The sequence below is a fragment of the Cajanus cajan genome, chromosome 8 (genome assembly GCF_000230855.2).
Source record: "Cajanus cajan strain Asha chromosome 8, NIPB_CcT2T_4, whole genome shotgun sequence".
NCBI lineage: Eukaryota > Viridiplantae > Streptophyta > Magnoliopsida > Fabales > Fabaceae > Cajanus > Cajanus cajan.
The window spans coordinates 12,478,338-12,497,858 of NC_138524.1; positions in this window are offsets into that span (position 1 = coordinate 12,478,338).

Below are 19,521 nucleotides of genomic sequence, written 5' to 3' on the forward strand. Positions count from 1 at the left end.
CTTTCTAACTGATTTTATCATCCATCCAGTTTTTAAACTTAGGTGTTTCCATATTTGAAGAACTTAACCATGTATTTAACTATTAATTATGTTTATTGATCGGTGAGAGATATTGGGAAGTCTCCTACCTACACTTGCTTCTAAGTCTAAATATTACTACTATTAATTTCTTTTGCTTTTCGCCAAGAATTGAGATGATAAGTTGATTGATGGACAATAGTTTTTTTTTATTTATAAAATTAATTATATGAATAGGATTGTTTTAAAATTATTTATATTTTTAGGATAATTTATTAGGGTATTACTATGAGACGTAATAATATTAGTGTCACGTGCAATATTTTTTTAGAAATCATGAAAATCATGCGATAAAAGTCATCATAGTTAATAGCATTTTAACTAAAGTTGTTATAGTTAGTAACGATACACAACATTTTAATGTTATATCTATGCAATCAGTGCAAGTTATAGCGCCTAAACTTTTTTTAAAATAATTAAATGAAGTCGCTACAAACTGTAGGAACACTAATTAATTATTTATAAAAATAAATTTAAAAATAATCAAACAATTTTATTTGTACAAAGTTCATACAGTTTATAGTGTCTAAATTTTTTTTATAAAAAAATAACTAATGAAGTCGTTACACGCTGTAATGACATCAATCGTGAGATCCCTACTTTTCCTTTCCCATTTCGCCCTCACCCACATTTGCTCTCACTCACTTGGCTGAACTTACTTTCCTCCAACTCTCTCAATTCTTTTCTTCACTCTCCTCACTCTTGGTCTTTCTTTTGGAAACCATAGGTGGTGTTGCTTAGGTGATTCAGATTCTTCCTCTTCCCTGTAGCAACTCAATCTCGTTCTTCGCCGTTTGTTCAAACTTTCTTCTCCTCCTTCATTGTCTTCTTCCCGAAACTCGGAGACGTTGAACCGAGGTAAGGGAAGTTAGTTTTCTTGCTGCGTTTTGGCTGAAATGGGTCTAGGAACTCATTTGGTTGCTAACGATTGATGGTTCTTGGTTGATTTGCTAAAAATGGAGTTTTGGGGGGTCTTTGGGGTTTTGAGAAAATTTTTGATTTTTCTTTGATTTGTGGATGCATGTGTAAAAAGGTGGTACTGTTGATATATTTGACGAAAATGTGGTACTTTGGGTGGATTGCATGTGCTGGAAAAGTGGATTTTTGCAGGTTTTGGGTAAATTTTCGAACTTGGTGAGGTTGTTGTTGAGCTTCGCGCTGAGGGCTGTTCTTCGCGCCGGGCGCGTGACCACCAGGGGACTCCATTTGGCCAAGCCCGCCGAGCGCAATGATGAGTGCGCCGGGTGCGTTTGAGAATGTGGGCCTCTGGCTGGCCCGCGCTGGGCGTGACTTGGACCGCGCTGAGCGCGATACCAGTTGTAGCATGTTTTGGGGTTTTTGTTTTTGCGCTGAGCGCGACCCTTGTCGCGTTGGGCGTGAGACTCCTCGGGAGTCTCTGCCTTGTGGGCGCTGGGCGCAATTTGATTTGCGTTGGGCGCGAGACCTTGGGAGGTCTCTACCTTCCCCGCGCTGGGCGCGGGTTTGGGCACACCGAGCGCGTGAGATTCCTTAGAGTCTCTGCCTGGCAAGCGCTGGGCGTAATTGGTATTGCGCCAGGCGCGTGTGAGCCTTGGGCTCTCTGGCTGCGTCACGTCGGGCGCGGGAATGCCTGCGTTGGGCGTGCTGGCCCCCCTGGTGCTCTTTGGTTGTGCTGCGCCGGGCGTGACCCGAAGAGCGCCGGGCGCGGACGTGATGCTTGACTAAATTCTGATAAATGTTATCTTAAGTTGAATTTGCTGAATATGTCGAGCTGATAGATGTTATTGCTGAGTAAGAATGTGTAAGTTGAGCTGTGCTGTATGTTGATTTATGCTGTATCTGATGATATTGTTGTGCTGTGCTGAATTATATGTTGTTATAGCCGCTATGTCGGTGCTGTTATTAGCCACTATTGTGGTGCTGTTATAGTCGCCATGTCGGTGCTGTCATTAGCCACTATTGTGGTGCTGTTATAGCCGCTATGTCGGTGCTGTCATTAGCCACTATTGTGGTGCTGTTATAGCCGCTACGTCGGTGTTGTTATTAGCCACTATTATGGTGCTGTTATAGCCGCTACGTCGGTGCTGTTATTAGCCACTGTTGTAGTGTTGTTATAACCGCTATGTCGGTGCTATTGTTGTTGAATGCCATGATATGATGAGCTGGTTGATGTGCTGATAGCTGTAGTTGTTTATCATTCATATTTTATATATGTATGTTGAATTTCTTTCACTAGCTTACCCTTTGTTGTTTTCATGTGTTTGGACTGCGATGATCATACTGCTGTGTGGGAGCAGAGCAGGGTTAGGTTGGTGTTTGTTGAGAAGAGTTTGCAGCTAGCAAAATGAGTTTTAGTCTTTTGATGTATTTAGCTACTTTGTTAGCACTGTGCTGGATGTATTTTGTTTTTGTACACTCTAACTCTAGTTGGATTGGGACCATGTATATACATATATTCTAGATCCTATATTTATATACTTGTTCTTTCTGCCTAGTGTTTCCGGTGTGCTATGCTGCGTGTAGTGACTAGCCGGGTCGTTACATCAATTAATTATTAGTTTATGAAAAATTAATTTATTTAAATTTTAACATATAACATTTTTAGAAAAATTAAATTTATTTAATAATTTTTAAGACTAACATAAATTGCTAAAAAAATAAATTTATTTTTGAATTAAATTATTTAATATAAGAAGTCTAATTATAATATATATATATATATATATATAATATTGAAAATAAAAATATTAATTAAATATAATAAAGTCACTATCCTACACATTTGTTTATAATTTATTTTTTTCTTTTGCGTTTTTTTTTTACTTTTTTCCTTCACTTATTTTTTTCTTTTTCATTTTTTTACACATTATATATTTTTTGATTTTTTTTCACTTTGTTTTTCTTCTGACTCACCTTTTTTTTTCTTCATTTTTTAATGGTTTTTTTTTTCTAGAGTTTTTTTTCCACTTTTTTTTAAACGCTTTTCTTTATAAAAATGGATATTTTTGAATGTTAATTATTTTTATTTAAATTTATTTTATAAAATACTATGAATAATATTGATCCATAATGACCTACTTTTTTTTTCTTCATATTATTCATTTTCATTTTTTTTACATTTTTTTTCTTCAATTTTTTAAAAGCTTTTCTTTATAAAAATGGAGTTTTTTTTGAATGTTAATTATTTTTATTTAAATTTATTTTAAAAAATACTACTAATTTTTATTTTTGGTTGACTAAACTATTCTGATTTATTTTTAAAAAATCTTAATTTTTTTTATAAATTATTAAAATATTTTAAATAATCAACTCTTAAAATTAATATATTTAAAATATTTTTTTATTTTTACAAAAAAAACACTAAGCCATATGAGAAATTGAAACAATCGATGATGACACTACTAAAGTCGCTACAACGGGTAGCAACTTCTGTATTTAAGCCGTTTCTGAAAAAAAAATACACGTGACATTCGTATTACTATAACTTATAATGACACTATTATAAGCTATCTCAAAGATATAAATAATTTTAATACAACTCTATTTACATAATTAGTTAAAAAAAATCCTACAATGATTAATCTGTCCGGTAAGTTTCATGTCTTTCATTTCTAAAACCCATGTAATCATTTAGTGAAATAACTTTTTATACATTACTTTAAAAAACTAAAATACATGTTTATAAATTATAAATGTAAAGGATGGAACTGCATCAGCATGATCAGCTCGTAAAGAGAAAAGAAATAAATGAGAAATAGAATTAAAAAAATAAAAATTAAAAAATAGATAAATTATTTTTAATTATTTGATTGGAGAGAAATGTGTGGAAAATAAAATAAATATAAGAGAGAAGAGAAAAATAAATAAATAAATAAATAAAATGAAATCTATTATTTTTGTTTTATTTTTCTTTTTATTTCTTTTTAATCAAACAACCTCTCATTTTCATTATCTTATCTTCACATTTTTTTTCTTCTTATTTTTTATCTATTTTTTCTCAACCAAACAAGACAGCAGTAATATGAATAACACAACCTGTGCTGAGAGTTTGTTTAATTTTTCTGGTATATGGTAAACAGAAGACATAATGAGTGAGATTATAAATGAGATGGGTCTGATTAACCACTTAAAATTTGGATTTTGTTTGTGAAAAAATGAGTTACTTTAATTAAAATTATTTATTTAATTGAATTTAAATATAAACTTAAACTTGATTTATTAGAAACATAATCCGAGCTTAGCTTATTTAATTTCTTCATAGCTTAATTACTTTTACTTGTTCTCTTTACGATTTGTTTAATTCCTTTTTCACTTTTGTAGTTTTAAAAATTATTTTTTTAAAAAAACATTTCCCCTATATAATAACAATTAATTTTTCTTTCAAAGTGCATTCAGAATTATTTTCAAAACAAATGCTTTTAAAACAAAAAATCAGAAATATATAGTTTTGAGATGTTTTCTTATCCTCGTTAGCTAAAAAAAATAAAAAAAAAGCCACCAAAAAATAATCCTCGTTTGTTTTCTTTAATATTTTGTTTGTTTTAATTAAGAAAGTAAAAAAAAAATATCAGAGAAAGAAAAAAAAAAGAAGAGAAAGTGAAATAAATTTTGGGTTTTTTTATAGGAAAAAAATTGAAAGAGATAAAAAAAATAAACAATTTATTTTACAATAACCAAAATAAAAAAAACTCGCTTAATAAAAAAAGCTAAAAACATACTTAAGAAAAAAAAAAGGTGATGATTTCCTTTCCTTAATAATAAATCCTTATTCTAAATTATCTATACTAATAATATAGAAAATTACTTCAGAAAACAATTTTTTTATCGTTGATTATATTACATGATTAATGAAGTATGAAAATGGATCTCTCAATTGAGGAAAAAAAAACGTTGATGATATTTACACCACCTTTTTATTATAACTACACCTCTTTTTTATTTTATTTTATTTTAAATATCTTTAATTTTTTATCTTGTATTTTTTTTTTATTTTACTCCTTTATTCTTTAATTTATAATTTTCTTCTTATTTTTTTTTACATTCATAATATTTTAAGAATTTATTTTTATTAAAAAAAGAAAAGGAAGTGTACTTAATATATATATATATATATATATATATATATATATATATATATATATATATATATATATATATATATATATTATGAGAGATGAGAGGGTTAAACTCTCACTTCATTAAACCTCAAATTTTTTCTTACTTGATTAATCTAAGGGTTATATTTTAACCCTCTTATATCATGAGTCAAACAAAGAAAAAGAAAGATGTATGTAAAAAAATAAAAAAAAAATATTAAATGGAAAATTAGATATCTAAAAATAAAAATAAAAAATAAAAAATTAAATATATTTTAATATTTATTTATTTTTTATAAAAAAGTGTAGGTATCATAGAATGGAGGTGTATATATCATAAGCTAAAAAGAAAAGTGTAGGTCAAATTGTGTTCTGGACTATTAACAACGGCCCAACTAATTATGTATGGAAAGGCCTATAAGGTCCAGAAGAACTAGTATGAATGTTGGGCTCAAGGTCATTTGAGATCTGTAGGAAGCCCACTTCTTTGAAAGGCTTCTTCTACTCCGTGCTCATTAGCAATACATGTTGCACCTTAAGAAAAAATGTTCCATAAATTTTGTCGGCAAGGTCCTCTGATGTGTACAGTTGCTCTTGGATTCATTTTCTTTTTCTTTGGTGCACCCATCAATGTTAATGCGTGACCCACAACAATGATAAATGACAAGAGTTAAGAATAGAATACTCTTTTTAAATTTATCTTCTCGTAAATTTAAATTTATTAAAAATTATTTAAGAAAAAAATTCTTTAATAAAGATATGAAACTCATAAAATTATATAAATTTTAATCAACAACAAGTCAATGTATTAAAAAAGTGCCTTAAAAAATAAAAAAAAAATATGTTCACAATATAAAATAGGCTATAAAATTTAAATATCTATAATAATAGATAAAGGAGATATTAATTTTTTCTCTCCATATTTGCATTTCTATTTTATCCTTAAAATATGTTATTAATCTACACTAAAATTATTTTTTATGTTCTCATAATACATATTTTTTTTTATTCTTTGACTCATCTAAAATAACTAATCACTTTGATTAGGAACTATTTACTTCTTTAAAATAATATTTTTTTTTACTCTACTAACTATAATAAATTTCTTTCAAAATATTATATCATATTATTTCATAAATGAGATATTTTTCTATTATATATATAGAGACATTAAAGTATGTTAATTTTGATTGCATTGTTCTAGGGATAACACCCTGACTAAACCATCCTTGCTTTGGATTTTACTCAATAAAGACTTTTGATAAAAAAAAAAAAAAACAACTAGGCAAGACGAAACATCAAACATCCAATCACTTTTGAAATTAACATTGTGATTATTAACACCACGTGTTCCATAACCTATAATTCAATAATAGTCTATAATGTGCATGAAATTCAATCCCTACCTGTGGTTCGGTATCAGAATCAAACAATATCTTTCCAAAATATTCCCACAACCGCAAAAAAAAAAAAAAAAAAAAAAAAGAAGTTTTCTGCGTGTTAGAATAGAACCGAACGAAATCTTAAAAATATTTCCAAACAAAAAAGGATTCCAGGAAAATACCTCTCCCAAGTTTCAAGGGAAAATTGTTACTTTGTTGGACTCAAAATTACAAGATGACGTAGACGATTTGAGAAATTAAATGCCCATAACCGAGTTTAAGAGAGAAAAAAAATCTTACAATTATTGAACAAACACGTGTGACAGGTGAGAGTTTAAACAGACAATGTTAATATTTCCAATGAAACGTGTGATTGTAAGGTGACAACATTAGTGTGTATGTCATAATCCTATGAGAAGAAAACAAACTCTTAAATTATTGAACAAAAAATGATAATATCCTTTCCAATTTCCAAAGGATGACAAAAAAAATTAAGATATAACACCTCTTTTGTCGAAGGAAGGATATTTGATCTTCAACGGATGGTGTCAACTTCTTAAAGAGGAAGTTGTATGACACTACAAGGGAAATACTCCTTCCTTGATATTTTAAGTTCAAATATGATTATTAGGACAAAAAAAGACAAGTAATTTAAAATGCTTTTATTAGGTTAATTATTTATACTTGTTGTTTGAAAATTGCATTGTTAATTGCTGAAGTTTATTTATTACATGTATCCATGTATTTTACTTGTTATATGTTTTTAAGGATACTCATCAACACAGAAATTATTTTAGTTTAATTATTGAAGTTTATTTATTACATGTATCTATGTGTTTTATTTGTATGTTTTTAGGACATGAGACAAAAATTTTAGTAATTTAATTTTAAATCTCATAGAATATGTAAATTGAGGCAATGCAATGAATATTTTTCTTCTTCTACTAAGTTGTTTAGTGCATCTATTTGTTATTTATTTATTTATTTTTATCTAAATCTCTCACACGAGAGTTAATTAAATTTGTTTTGAAGTTTTATGGGTTCTTATTTAACTTTTTGAGTTGTTATGTTATTTTTTTTAATACATTATCATGAATTTTTGTTTTTAAACTTACACATTTATTGTAATAATTTACCATGGTCTCTATACTTAATGAAATTGATAACTAGCAACAAAAAAAAAAAACTTAGGATTACATATAAATAGTTCATGAAAACACAATAATAATATACACATACATGCAAAAGGATTTTGCATTACCAACTGAAATGTTCTACTATTACATAAATATATAAATATAAATATAAATATATATATATATATATATATATATATATATATATATATATATATATATATATATATATATATATATATATATGAGGAGGGTTCAAACGACACCGGTGTAACTTTTACTAAGTGTTACACCGCTTAATAACTTTATATTAAATGTGAATTTTGAAAATCTAACCGTTAGATTGAAAGTTCATATCTCTTAGATCATATATGTCAAATTTTATTAAAATTGAACAACAACTTGAAGGTAATCAAAACGTTCATATTTTAGTATATTTTGAAATGTATATATTACGTCAATTTTATTTTATGAGAATGAAGTATCAAATCATCTTAGATTAATATAAAATTTGACATATATGATCTAAGAGATATGAACTTTCAATCTAACGGTTGGATTTTCAAAATTCACATTTAATATAAAGTTATTGAGCGGTGTAACACTTTGTAAAAGTTACACCGGTGTCGTTTGAACCCTCCTCTATATATATATATATATATATATATAAAATAATCCAAAAGCAATTGTAATATATAACCCTAGTTTGCTAGTCAAGCAATTCTATAACATCAAAATAAAGTAGCAACAACTACACCACCAACAATATGGCTAGTAGCCATCTAACCTATCTCTACCTTGCTCCCATATAAATATGATCATTGTAGTTCAACTGTTAGGAAAACATGTAGGATAAGCTAATAAACCAAGAATCAACAAGGCATAAAAAAATTAACTAACTTGTCACTTGATTATATAACCCAACATATTCTCAACTTACAACTTAGTAATACAATCACCACTATCTCAAAATGGCACATAAGCAACACCACTTAATCTTCAACTTTCCACAAAGCAACAAAGTGTGTGTATATATATATATATATCCAACATCATATATAACATGTATATATATATCCAACATCATATATAACATGTGACATACACCTCTCCACTAATCAGTTAAAGGTTGTAGCCCTTGACTTCATACCTTACTCCAACATTGATTGAGGACTTAGAGGAGTCTTGACAATCAACACCAAGAGTTATCACCTACTCAAGGAGAGTTTTCAACAATTGGCCTCCTAGAGCGTTGATAATACATAATTAATACATGTTTTAGTACATTACATTGAGCTTATTTGATATTTTGAAGTGTTTTAAATTGATGAATTGGTTGACATTTGTTTTAGTGGACTATTTTGGTTTTAAATATAAATTCTAGTTAATTTTCATAATTTATGTCCACCTTGATATGGTGTCTTGTGCAGGTCATATCTAGAGCTTTTGAACTCAAAATTGAACATTCTTAGTGTCCTTGGAAAGCCAAGACAAAGCTCTAGAACCTCTGTCAGAAGTTTTACCCATTTTGAATGTATATGGGTCCAAAAATGTACCATAATGTTATGTCTCTACACTTCATTTTGGGTTTACTTTAGGAACTTTTTTTATTAGTAGTCTAACCTTGTTAATAATTTGATTAGTAGGTTGGACCTTGTAAATATTTTGATTAAGTCCACCATATTAGTTTATTAATAGGTGTTATGAGACTTTTATGTATACTTTTTCTCATTTTTTTAGATTTTAGAATTGCTTTCTCTACAAGTTTCTCTAAATTCTCTCTCTCTCTCTCTCTCACTCAATTTTCTCTCTACATTTTCTACACAAATTTATTGTAGCAACTTGATGGAGATGCGTGACTAATCTGTTCAATTGATTTGAGATTCCATTTATTGTGGTAAAATTCAAGTTTTCGATCTAATTTTACCATACAAATTCTCTTCATTTTGTTATCTGTTCTAAATCTAATTTTTGTTTTTATGATTATGAATTTCATTTTAATTAGATTCAAAATAGAATTGAAGATTAATTTTGGATATAAATTTAGACCTAAATCAACCGTTTACCGTTTTTGAATTTCACGAAAATTGTGAGGTCGCGATTGCATTTTGCGTTTTTATGAAATTCAATAGATATAGAACTAGATCTACATTTTAATTATGTTCCTTTTGATTTATGTTAATTGAATTTGGATTATAATTTGAACCATAAAAATTTTACCGTAAAGATTGGAATCTTGAATCAATCTAATTTTTTATTCTAATTTTCAATAATTTTTTTGTTTGTTTTTAATTTCTCAATTACTATTCGCTGTTCGAAATCCCCTTGCTAACAATTTTGTGATAAATTTAGATTCAATTGATTTGTGTCTTTGAGAATAATGACCTAGGTTATTCCTTATATTAAAAATCTTTGGAGAAAATTTAGTAATTTTTTTTATAGTGATTTGACAACGTTATCAAAATGGCGCCATTGTCGGGGACACAAGTCATTGTGTCTTGATTTATCATGCCTATTAACTATTTATTAAATTGATTTTGTATATACTAACTGGACTCTAACCAATTGTGTTGTTGTTCATAGAATTTGCATGCAGATTTTGGAACGATTGGCATTTGAGCTAAAACTTGGTCTCTATAGGCAAAAAGTGATTTTGAGCAAACATACTCCCTTTGTGAGTAATTTGGGTTCAGAATTGGAAAATTCCTTCATCTTTTAAGTGTTTGATAAATTTTTTGGTAGGGGTATTTTGTTTATTTGGTCAAAGTTGCTTTAATTGGGTTGAAATTTTGCTACAAGGTACAAAAAATTTGTGTATTAGAATTGGAAAATTCCTTCATCTTCTAGTCCATTATGCAGTAATTTGAGATGATGTATAATGATGTTTAAGTTACTTAAAATTAAAAGTAGAACTGCAATAAAGTTGTATGAATTTTAAGGTTGAAAGTAGTTATGTCGTGAATGCTTAACGCATATAGTTGCACTATGTTAATTGACTTAAGGCTAAAGGAGAGGTGTTATTTTAATAAGATGAATATCCCATTGTTAGGATATGATGTTGTGGTGCTCTACAAGCCCAATTATTGAAAAGCTCTTCTTAAGTATAGTTGACTCTTGAAATGGAGTGTTGAGTCTCCTTTAAGTCCTTAATTGGTATGGTATGAGGGCTAGGTCGAGTCATTACTGATTAAAAGAGACCAATGTGGAAGGTAAAAGATTATGGGCCAAAATTCCTAACTAAGTACTGGAAGAGGCGTAAGATTTAGAGGATAGTCGATAGGCTAATTCTATATAGGCTTAGTTATACATGCTAAGGCCTGCACTACAAGAAAAATCAAGATTATCTACGGAAAAATTCGTAGATAAACATAAAATGTATTACCTACGAAATTTATCTACGGGTAAAATTATCTACGGAAGTTTTCGTAGATAAGTTATCTACGGAAATTTCCGTAGATAACTTATCTACAGAAATTTTCGTAGATAACTTATCTACGGAAAAATCCGTAGATAAGTTACCTACGAAAAAATCCATAGATAAGTTACCTACGGATTTTTCCGTAGATAAGTTATCTACGAAAATTTTCGAAGATAACTTATCTACGAAAATTTTCGTAGATAACTTATCTAATAACAATTTTAAAAATATTTATTTTAAAATATTATAATGAATTAACTAAATTTTAAAATATATTTTAATCAAAAATATATTTTTTGGTCGATACGGTGACTAAAAGTATTATAATAAATAATTAAATTTTAAAAAATTAAATCTTATAATGATTATTTTTTTAATGATGTTAAATTAAATATTTTAATTATTTTACAATAAATTAAAATGAAACGATAATAAAATATGTTAATTGATATTTCAAATAAAATATTTTACCTACGAAATTTATCTATGGGTGAAATATCTACGGAAATTTTCGTAGATAAATTATCTACGAAAAAATCCGTAGATAACTAAATATTATCTACGGAAATAATTCCGTAGGTAATATTCCATAGATAACTAAAAATTATCTACGGAAAAAATTCCGTAGATAATATTCCGTAGATAATTAAACATTATCTACGGAAAAAATTCCGTAGATAATATTCCGTAGATAATAATCATTTTTCTTGTAGTGGTGGTAGACTCACACCCAAATTGTCCTATCCCTAACAAGAATATTAGACTTTCCTAGTTTGAGAGGCGAAATTTCCCTAATATAGGCTTATTATTGATCTAGAAAGCTTAAAAAAATTGCATTGTTAAGTTAATTTACTAGGATCAAGCCACTTAAAATGCTCACTTGTGCTATAAGAGATCTTTTAGTTGAAATTCGTGATGATGCATATGGTTGTTTCATTGTGCATATGTTGTGATTGATAAGTTGTGTTGTTCATATGCTAAGTATATATGTTAATAAGTTGTATGGTTGTGCTGTAAGTTGAACCGTTGCCACGTTATGTCATGAAATTGTGTTGGTATGCTGATATGTGTTGTTAAGTTGAGCCTTAGGATGATGTTGTGGAATGTTGAGTTGTTGAAGTTGTTGTATAGTTAGTTTAATACTTCTATACTATGTTGTTTCTTTAGAATCCAAGCTTACCTTGCATTTTTCTTGTGGTTAAATTGCGATGATCATACTTGTTATGGGAGTAGGGCAAGAATAGGCTAGAGGTTGAGCATATTTTGAGATCCATGCTAGAGGATGGTGGGGGTGTTGTTGGGCTACTCTTATGTAATTATTTTGTAGTAGTTGCTTGACCGACAACCTAAGTTTATGTTTAGGGTTTATATATATATATTATTGCATGAATATCCAAGGACTATTTGCTTGTTAAACTTAAGTATTTAGATTTATGTTTTTTGTTGTTTATTTTGTTGAGCTGTAAAGTGTAGAGACCTGTTAGGTTGTTACAAAGTATCAAATAATTTTTATTTTTATTTTAAATTTGTAAATTTGATTTATGCATTAAAATTTTTTAATTTAATAATTGTATCGTTAAAATTTGATATAAAATATAAGTTATTGACTGGAGAAAGTCTAGGTATACTTATTCTTAAAGGACAATTGTTTAATGGATTAAAACACTATTTACGAAAATGTGAGTTTAGGAATATATAATTCCCATGTTTGTTATAAGTTTTAAAATCTTATTCTTAGATATTATTTATTTTCGGAAAATTAGTTATCTCATATTTTTAAGTTATTTGATTCTTATGGTGAAAGGGTGATAATAAGTTTTATTCCCATGAAAATATGAAAAAGAAAAATTATGGTCTAATTCAATTATAATTTCCATTTTAACTTTATTTTTTTTAATTTAATTATTTTAATATTAAAAATATTTTAAAGAATGTTTAAACTTAACTAAACTTATTTTTAACTATTCTTAGAAATAATATTTTTGATTATATCATTATTGATAATCATATTTTCGAAAATATATTATCAACACGTGAAACAACCATCTCCTTAGAAAGATTACACTTATATGATATATGTTTCAAAAATTGAAAAATCAACGGAGTAAAATTTGGCTGTATAAGCGGTTAAGTGTTATTGTCATATTGTGTAAAGGTAACCTTTTTACTACAACTTACACCACATCTTTACTCCTCTACCTTTATTCGTGTCTTTCTCTTTCTCTTTGACTTTAAGATCACCATGTTATTAATTTCAAGAAACCCATCACTGAAAAACACCCTTTGTCTCCTTCCATCTTAAGTATCGAACTTTCTTGTCCTCTCTTTCTATCTTTCTATATGCGTATCTATCTTTCTTAATCAATTTTTATTTCAATAAAGTAAACCAACACCCATCATTTCTCACGGTAGGCTTTTTATCTTCCATTTTTTTATATTAATTTAAAGTGAAATGTTAACAATTTTATAATAATTTGTTATTATTAATTAAAACTTATTAAAATCCACAAATTTCATAAATTTTACATCTCGTTAATAAGTTTTTAACTTGAATTAATGATAAAATTAATCAAAGTTTATGATTTTTAATATTAGCAAGAGAATGTTGCTAACATTTTTCTAATTTAAAGTATTATGTTTCATTAGCAATTACTAGTTAATAATCTCCATATATATGTTGGTTAACCTTTTTATTCTGCCTAATAATTTGTTTCTGCTTAACTTATATAACAAAAAATTGTATAACTATAAAATATAACTGTTTCGACTCATTTTACTATTTTAGTGCTTTAAACCAGAGGGAAATCGAACTTTTCGAATAGATTAATATCACAATTAGCTATTACAATTTACGATAATTAGGGCAAACACAAACTTTAATAATGGACTCCTGGATGGGAAAAAAATGGACTTGATGGGGGTGGGGGAATGGAGAGGACATTAAAGGTAACACGTGTAGCAATGCTCAACGTTAAGAGAAAAGAAGTTACATCATCATACTATAGATACACAATTAATATTATGTTATTTATACCTATTATAAAAGAATAGGTATGTTGTGTAGTCATTTTTCTTTTTATTTTTTTAGTGAATTATTAAATCTCAATTTTTAAGAAAGAAAAATAAAAAAATACTCTCATATTCTATAAATAATCCACCTACAACTACATATCCATTCATTTTTTTTTAAATTAAGAAGCATGAAACACCTCTTTTTCTTACTAGTTAAAATAACGAAAAACATAACACAATTAAAAGCAAGAGAGACTTAACTCGTTGTCTTAATTGAACTTTGGCTCCAACTTGATGTGCGTTCTTTGCATATATAAATATAATGCACAAAAGAATTCCACAATGAAGAAAAGTAAATGGAGTTTTAATATTGAATTAATAACTTCACAAATAAATGCTCCCAATTCTCTTGATATATTTTTTCTTTAGAATGTTTCAAAAGACATTTAATTCACTTGTTTGAGTAACTTAAGCATATATATATTTGATAAAAAAATGAGTTATTTTATTGAACAGTTTATTTGATTAATTTCTATTTTTTTAATGTTACTTCATGTAGTATTTGAGTGGCCATAAATTCGTAAAAAGAAATCAATTTTATTTGTATGAAATGCACAAAAATATTTAATATACAAATATTTATGATTATGTGTTTCTTTATACTATTTTAAGAGTGTTTTTCGATGGTATACACAATAGTGTACACACTTAAACTAAAAGCATATTAGAGAAACTATAAAAAAATAACAATACAAAAGAAAATAGAAAAAAAAAATAACAATACAAGAGAAAATAGAAAAAAAAAGTAGTGATAAAAATAATAATTATTAGTGTTTCAAGTTATCTTTCACTATAAAATGTGTATAACTTTCTCTTATTTGCAAGGATTTATAATAAATAACCTTTTTATGAAAAATTAAAATTAATAAATTTTTGTCGGTTACACCAAACACACACTTCTTAGGGTTTAAGTACATATTGCATTTTCTTACTTTAGAAAAAACCTCGGCAAGATCACCCATATGCTTAGCCATGTTGTTGAACTTGATCACCATATTGTTGACATACACCTCCAAATTCTTCCTATTTTTTCTTTGGAAAACTTTGTCCATCAACCATTAATAAGTGACACCTATATTCTTGAGCCCAAATGATATCACATTATAACAAAAGTTAGCCTCCTTTGTTATGAAGGTAGTCTTTACCTTATCAGAAGGATATATAGGTATTTGGTTGTATCCTGAGTATGCATCGAGGAAACTTAGTACTCGGTGTTTGATTGCTCCATCCATAAATTGGTCTGCCAATGCTTGACAAAGGATAAATGTCTTTGCGACAAGCTTTATTGAAATTGGTATAGTCTATACACATTCTCCATTTACCATTGCTTTTCTTGACTAAAGTCACATTGGCTAGCCAAGTTGGATATCTTACCTCTTGTATGAATCCAACTTTCAATAGTTTAGATATTTTGGCCTTTAGAATTGCTCTTCTCTCTTCATCCATCTTTATCTTCTTTTGGGATACTGGTTGGGCTTCACAACAAGTGCATAGATGGTGACAATGGATAGACAAATTGATGCCCGACATGTCAGATGTTGACCATGAAAACAAGTTGGCATTTTGCTTTAGAGTGTTGATTAACAAAGTCTTGTCCTCCATTTCCATCTGTGTACTGATGTTGTTGAACTGTCCTTCTATGTTGCTTAGTTGAAACTTATTAGTCTCTTCAATTGGTTCCAACTAGGCCTTGTTAGACACTGTTGGTTCCAACTCTACCAAGTTCACTTGCTTCTTATCTATCGAGGAGGTGGGTTCATCAGTCTGATTAGGCTAGTGCTCAACCTCAACTTGACTTAGTAAGGGAGTTATCTTCAAACTCCAAGCATAACATTCCTTTGTTGTCTTTTGGTTAGCATGAGTAATCATTATCCTCCTAGTTGAGGAAGGAAACTTCATTGCTAGGTATGGCATCAAAACCACAACACCCAATTCATTGAAAGAAGGTTGCCCTAGCAGAGCATTATAAGAGGTGTTGGCCTTAACTAATTGTCTTTTTCCTCTTTTTCCCCATCATCAAAAGTAGTCAATAAATCAATGGAACCTCTCATGTCAATCCTTTCGCCTAAGAAGCCAACCAACTAATCATTATAGGGCTTAATGCCTAACTCAGTAATCTATAGTTATCGAAAGGTAGACATGTATAAGATGTCGACATAACTACCCTGATCTACTAGGGTCCTCATGACTATGAAGTTTGTCATCTCCATAATAATCATCTTAAGATCATCCTAACATGGATCCTGATGGAATCCTCCCTTCCATGGATGATGTAGAGTATGAAGGGGAAGACCTTGCCCTTGATCTAGTTCACCAAAGGGAAGACACAAAGGAAGATTTAGGGTGGAAAAAGGGAAGGTAGGCGTGAAGGAGAGAAGGGTGGCGGAAGTGATTATGGGATGGTGTTTGGTGCTCACAAGGTTGGCTCACTCCAAAAGTGAATGGAGGCCACTCTAGGGTTCCCACTCTCCAAGGGTGGAGATAGGAGAAGGTTAGCCAAAGTTAACCTAGTGACTAAGGAGAGGATTTGAGGCACAAAAGGCTCACTCAAATTCTATATAATCCAAAGTATTTACAAGTGGTGGGGTGTTGGGTATTTATAGGAGGGGAGACATCTAGGGTTGCATTTGGAGTGTGCATGGCCGAAATTCACAAGGCAAATGCACTCCAAATGACATGCCAAATGAACCCTAGATGCTATTTGGTGACCAAGTTTGGAATCTATGGGTCTAGATTGGCTACATCAAGGTGTATGATATGATCATGCAACCTTTGCCCTCCACTTGGGCCTAAGCCTTTCTATCACCAAAAATAGATCCAAAACTCACCAAAAATGTGTCACCCTTCTAGTGTAATACCCTAGCCCAAATTAAAAACCTAATCATCTAAAGCACCCCATAATACAAGGGTAAAATAGGAAATACAAAGAAAATAAATCCTATGACTAAAATACCCCAAAATACAAGGGTAGAATAGGAAATAAAATAAATGCTAAAAAAACATAGGAGCTAAGGTCCAAAAATGGCCTCACTATCCCATTCCTCTTGCCTCCTTTAGTATATCACCTCTTGGTCTTCTCGGCCTTAGTGTTATTCCATCATTCCCTCCCTCTTGAAAATGATTTAACCTCAAATCAAGAGGTTCTTCATGGTGGGCCTCATGACCAATAAAAACATAAAAATAAGCATTAAAGGTGATAGTATATGATAGAAATGGAAAGTGTATCCAAAGAGGAGTTCCACTAAAAATGCTAAAAAGATTGTCTAAACTAAAAGGACTAGACTCTCTAATGCGAAAGATAGGATCCTCCTCATAGTGAAGTCTAGGTGTATGACTAAAGCCTAAAAAGTTAAAAAGACTAAAACTATAGCACACTAATGCATTAGTCCTAAAAACTAGAACATCTTGCCTAAAGTACCCTATGTGGTAACCTAGGCATTTCCTAGAAAATAAAGGAAATTCAACTAGAAAATTTCCTAAGCAATTTTGGATTATATTATTTGTTGGATAGTTATGAAAAGAATTTGTCACAAGGAACCTTGAAGGTGCATATGGTATATCCAACAAATAATATATTCCATAAATTGGGGTGGAATCCCTTTAAGTCTTCGTTAGTGAAGGTAATTGACAACATCTTCTACGAGGGTTGTTGGTCAACGACATTTACTGCCTTTATAGTTCAAAGATGCCTTTTTCTTGTAGAATTGGTTGATCCTCCACTAGTAAAATCCTCTAGCAATAGTGTTTATCACCCCACGTAGCCAGGAATAAGGATGATCCTCTTGCCAAGGAACTTGTTCAAGACTCGTTTGGGGTCTATCATCTCTCTCACACCTTCTCTCATGTTGTTCATACCTTGCGGTCACGAGATCTGGTACATTGATTATCTAAATGAATTTTCATAAGCTCCCAACTTGAATCAATTCTTCAATTTTATCCTTTAAAGTTGAACACTCCTAAGTGGTATGACCGAAGTTACAGTGATACCTGATAGATCAATTTTTGTATATCTTTCTATGCATTATTTTTTTTATTTGACTTTTATTAGTGTCATATTGTGATATTTTTATCTTTGATTTGTTCTAGTGAGTCATTTTGATCTTAGTTGTAAATTCTAGTTAATTTTCATAATTTTATTAGTCTATTTTGACATTGTTTCTTGTGCAGACCATATCTAGAACTCCTGACATTATATTTGGGCATTCTTAGTGACCTTGGAAAGATAAGAGAGAGTTATACAACTTCTCTATTGGGGGCAAAGGCCAGTTCGGACGTTAAGTGACCCAAAATTGCATTGCAAAGTTGTGACCTTGCATAACATTTTCTTTTTCTTTTTAGATTGTAATGCCAAGATTTGTTTAATGATGTAATTAGTTGATTTAGTGAGATAGACCTTTAATTACTTAGATTATTAGGCCCATTAGTGTAGTCTTTAAATAACTGTGACACATGTACACTTAAGATGATATTCCTCATTTTTTAGATTTTAGAGTTGTTTCTTGTACAAGTTTCTTTCTTTCTTTCTTTCTCTCTCTCTCTCTCTCTTGGATTTTCTCTCTTACTTAACGAACTGGATTGCTGCAACATGATTATGATGCGTGGTTAGTTCGTTAATTGATTCTAGATTTCAAGAACTACGATAAAATTTGAGTTTCCAATATTTTTACCAAACAAATTCTCTATTTCTCTTCTTTTTCTATTTTAGGTTTTTCTTTCATTTTTTTTCATGATTATGAATTTTGTTTTGGATCTAGAACAGAGATTGAAGATTAATTTAAAATCTATATTTAGATTTAGATTTAGACCTAAAATAACCTAAATCACTTACTTCAACCATTCATCATTCTTAAATTTTATTAAAATTGTAAGATAGTGATTGCGTTTCATGTTTTGATGAAATTCATAGATCTAGATTTAGATCTATGTTTTTGATTAAGTTTGTATTGAAATAGGTTGATTGAGAATTCAGATTTATTATTGAACTATAAAAATTTTACCGTATGGATTGAAACCTTGTATCGATATTTTTCCAATTTAATTTTTGATTCTTGATTCTTAGTTTTTGTTGATTAAGTATTATGTTGAAATATTAAAAATCTCCTTGCTGATTGCGTGATAAATAATGAATTAACTGTGTTCGTGTCTTCGTAAAAAATGACCTAGGTTATTCCCTGTATTATAAATTTTTAGGAGAAATCTAATTTACTTTTGATAGTGATTTAACAACACTATCAATACCAACTATGCTTGGTGTGATCAACCTTCAGAGGAGTATGGACCTTTCGAGTACAATGAACTAGGAGACTAGTTCTTGGAAGTAGATGACTAAGTAAGGTGGAAGACAAGGAAACCATCTTAGA